Source organism: Mustela erminea, chromosome 12 (assembly GCF_009829155.1).
Source record: "Mustela erminea isolate mMusErm1 chromosome 12, mMusErm1.Pri, whole genome shotgun sequence".
NCBI lineage: Eukaryota > Metazoa > Chordata > Mammalia > Carnivora > Mustelidae > Mustela > Mustela erminea.
Genome location: NC_045625.1, coordinates 48,809,029 through 48,813,650, shown reverse-complemented (window position 1 = coordinate 48,813,650; position 4,622 = coordinate 48,809,029). Strand labels below are relative to the sequence as shown.

Below are 4,622 nucleotides of genomic sequence, written 5' to 3'. Positions count from 1 at the left end.
TTTAAGACTCTTGTTACATGGTCATGAAATAGTTATGTGTCCTATTCATGAGATCTCCAGCTAGCAGTCACCTGGCCAAAGAAATGACAGTTTACAAAGCAACACCTACTTTGATCCAGAACTAAAGTATTTAGTAGAGCAGTTCCTCCTAAAAGGTGTTTCTTGGAAACATCATTGGTCCCATGGTACGTTTCCAGAAAAACGGGCTTCATGGAAAGTATACAATACAGTGTCTTTACATACCAGCGTATTGACGGCGGGACATATCGTTTATATGAGTTCAACCCAGCATTTCCAAAATTTATTTGGTCATTGAATTCTTTTGCTTTCCAACCTCTAGAGGCAGTCCTGAGCCTTGTGTGGTAGGACATACTTGGGTAAGTGCCGACGCAGTCTGGAAGGATTGCTTCTGCTCTCTGCTGTCTAGTGCAGAGGCAGGCTTTCTGCTTTTCACCACATGACTTCAGCATCAGAGGAGTCATCGTAATACCAATAATGCCTTCATTCTCTGCCTCATCCCAACATTGTGTCTACGGAGGCTGACAAGTCAGCACTCTCCCACCAGTGATTGGGAGGTATCTCTGTGCTTTGCTTCCATGTTAGGGAAACAATTAGCATTTTCTTCTGCAAAAAGGCCCACTGCAATTTACTAACATCTTTCCCCTAGTAAAAATGATCAGTTTGATATCCCCTTGAAAAGGTAATAGTATAAGGAATATCTGCAGCTGACCCAGGGGCATGATCAGACCTAAAAGCAGAAGGACCTTTAGGGTATGTACCACTTACCAAGCAAACCCTCCAAGGCAGGTCCTCTTATTACAACCATTTTGCAGATGAGGAAACTGAAGGTAGCTAGCTTCTCCAGGCTCCTACAGGAGCAGTCTGATTGCTTGAGAGCCCATGTGCTTAACGCCAGAAGAACAGGTAGCTGATGGGGATCCCAAGTTTGTGCCTTCAGAGTGACTGTCACCAAGAAGGCCATGGAAGTTCCTGACGCTCCCTCTTCTAGATGCAGAGTGGTTAAGTACTTCTTCCAGATATTTCTGCTGTCCTTGCCACTGCATATGTCTAATGGTTCCCACAGAGCTTGGCCACAGGGGCAGACTGCCTTCTATTCAGCAGAATTCTTATTATCTGTGGCCTCTACATGCAGCCTCTCCCTACCTGGAGGGCTGGCTTCCTGGTCCTGCATTCACATGGGGCCCCGGACTGTGCTGTTGCCATCGTGAAACTCTCAAAAGCTTCTGAATAAGGGGCCTGCCGCATTACTTTTGCTGTAGACCCTCCCCACCCCACCCCCCAGTTATGAAGCTGGTCCTCCCTGCCTCTTTGATGTCATTTTATGTAAGAGGATTTGGGGTAGCAAATCTCTGTGAGGACCCTCCCCAAAATGTATGAAGGAGGGTCCCTAGAGATGATAGGTAGCAACTAGCTACACAATTGAACACATAACACACACTCAAGTTAGGTAAGTATGCCTGTGACAAGAATCATGCTCCCAAGTCTCGATTTCAGCAATTAGCCACGTATCCAGAGGTCAGCCCAAATCCACACCTGTTCTCTGCATCCATATGGTTCACAAGCACCCTGCTATCCAAGAAATGCATTGTTCAAGGACAAACTGCTTTGTTTCATGAAGTTTTATCTAGAAATCATGAGCTGTCCAAATATTCATAGCTCTTGATGAAGTCATTCTACATTAAGGAAAGTAGGCTAAGGATATCTTTTTTTTATAATTAAAAATTTTTTTTATAAACATATAATGTATTATTAGCCCCAGGGGTACAGATCTGTGAATCACCAGGTTTACACACTTCACAGCACTCACCATAGCACATACCCCCCCAGTGTCCATATTCCCACTACCCTCTTCCTACCTCCCTTCCCCTGGCAACCCTGTTTGTTTTGTGAAATTAAGAGTATCTTATGGTTTGTTTCCCTCCTGATCCCATCTTGTTTCATTTATTCTTTTCCTACCCCCCAAACCCCCGACATTGCATCTTCACTTCCTCATATCAGGGAAATCATATGATAGTTGTCTTTCTCCAATTGACTTATTTTGCTAAGCATAATACCCTCTAGTTCCATCCACGTCATCGCAAATGGCAAGATTTCATTTCTTTTGATGGCTGCATAGTATTCCATTGTATATGTATATATATGCACCACATCTTCTTTATCCATTCATCTGTTGATGGACATTTAAGTTCTTTCCATAGTTTGGCTTTAGTGGACATTGCTGCTATAAACATTCAGGTGCACGTGCCCTTTTGGATCACTACATTTGTATCTTTAGGGTAAATACCCAGTAGTGCAATTGCTGGGTCGTAGGGTAGCTCAATTATCAACATTTTGAGGAACCTCCATGATGTTTTCCAGAGTAGTTGCACCAGCTTGCATTCCCACCAACAGTGTAGGAGGGTTCCCTTTTCTCTGCATAAGGATATCTTTTTTAACAAGGGGGAAAAAAATATATGAACCCTGATATTCAGTGAAGTGGTAGCAAGAAGAAAAAGAGAAAGCAAACTAAATGTTCAGAAACAGAGAGACGGTTAAATAAATTACGGAGTTCAACTTAAAGGAAAGTGCACCAGGGGTTGGTAAACTTTTTATACAAAGAGCAGAGTAGATATTTTGGGATTTGCAGGCCACAGTGTTTCTGTAACCACTAATCAATTCTGCCACTGTAACAGCCACAAACAACGCAGAAATGAATAATCATGGCCAAGTTTCAAAAAACAAGCAATGGGCCAGACTTGACTTATGAGAAGTTGTTTGCTAATCCATGGCATCACCATTTGAATGATGATTGTGGAGACTGTATTACATGGGATAGTTAATGAAAATGAGCAGGATAAAAAACTATATATCCTCAATGAGTACAACTGTGTATTTGTCTGTGTCTGTATATTTTACAATCTGGAAAGAAAACATACGTATATGCAAGTAGTAGCTGGGCTGGAGAATGAGGATTGTAGGGTGATTTTCTTTTCTTTGCTTGGAGAGAGATTTTCTCAGCCTTGATGTTCTTTCATATATCTAATGCTCAATTATGTATGAAATAGATACAGGTGCCTGTCCCTTATAACCAAGTCTCTACCAAGCAGCCAAAGGATACTTAGAAAGCATGGGCTGTTCTTATGCAATCTCCATTTGCATAACAGCTTTGGCTTCCCAAATCTTTAGTCCCCAACATTTGGAGTTTTCCCTTCAATTAGCATTGCATCAAAAAGGAGGACACTTCTGCTGACGAGTGCTTAGCTGGGCCCATGACCACTGTGTTGCTTGGCCTTTTCCAGGGAAGCTGGGCACATCACTGAGCATTCCACAATCTGCGGTGGGGGGAGAGAGAGGAAAGAGAAGTGACATTCTTTGAAAACCATGCTAACTCTATCTTACCCGTGGATTCTTCCAGTTAATAACTGAACATAAGCGATTGTGAATTTGCGTTGGGAGACCACCTGCCTAAAAGACTCTCTTGTTTTGTTTTGCTTTATTGAACTATGGGGTGGTCTCCATTAGTGGATTTCACCGTATACAGATTTAGTCAAAGCCATTATTATATTTAAATTTGTTGAGCTGGAGTTTTATAAGAGATTTATCCCCAAAGGAAATCGACTCGCCTTTGTGTATGTATTCATTTCAAAATACAGTATCTTGTCTCATTAAATCCCAAAGAATGAGGGATTACAACAAAACAAAGCAGGCACTGCCTTTATTAAGCAGGCTAAACAATGTGCAGTAAAGACGATGAGTTTTCTTTTCTTCCTTTGGGATTACATAATTGAACATAAGTTGATATAAAGAGAAGATTTCTGAATGAGACAGACTTGAAAACAATCTCATTTAAAAGAAAAACACATTTTTTTTTCTTTTCTGGAAGGATCTGATATTAAATAAGAGATTTTCTCTCTAGTGCTCCTGTCTCTTAGTTATCATAACGAAATAATTTCCCAAACTATACCTCTTGTTACTGGTTGTCATGGAAATAGTTGTGCTATATCCACAGTTGAGCATTAAAATATCACAATGAAATTCATAGAGAGGAGAGTGCCTGGAGAAGTCTCTTTAATTTTAATCTGAATGCATCTGATAATACCTCAAACATAAATGATTACCATTCCCTTCATCCACAATTGATCAAAAAGCTAAGCAAATCATAAGGCCCTCTTCTCTTTTGCACAAATTTTTGGGTCTACCAGATTATTCCTTCGTGAGAACTGGGAGAAAGATGTTCAATCACCCAGCAATCCTCAAAGTAGAAGACTTTAGGAAATAATATTAATTAGCAATAATCACGCCTTAGATAAACCTCATTGGCTACGATACTGCCACTGTACAAAGCTTAGGAAATAATATTAAAAGAAGCATCTGTTGACAGCTTGCTCTATGCTTGGTACTATGTTAAAGGTTTTGCATATATTAGCTAATTAAATCTTCATAGTAGCCCAGGGTGTAGATGCTGATGTTGTATCCATTTTATAGATGAAAAAGATAAGCAGCAAGGTAAGTAACAGAGTTACTAAGTTGACTAAGTTGTTGAGCAAAGACTTGAACTCAGGTCACTGGGATTCTAAAACCTCTTTTAGTGACTAGTCCAGTATGTTGCCTTACCAAAGGGA

General features: G+C 40.6%; 1 non-coding gene across 1 annotated transcript; it reads right to left on the bottom strand.

Annotated features, from left to right (window-relative positions):
* Window positions 1-4,202: 4,202 nt before the first annotated feature.
* Window positions 4,203-4,346, bottom strand: LOC116571288. Its single transcript, XR_004277834.1, has one exon. It is a non-coding gene; the product is annotated as a U4 spliceosomal RNA (small nuclear RNA).
* Window positions 4,347-4,622: the final 276 nt, after the last annotated feature.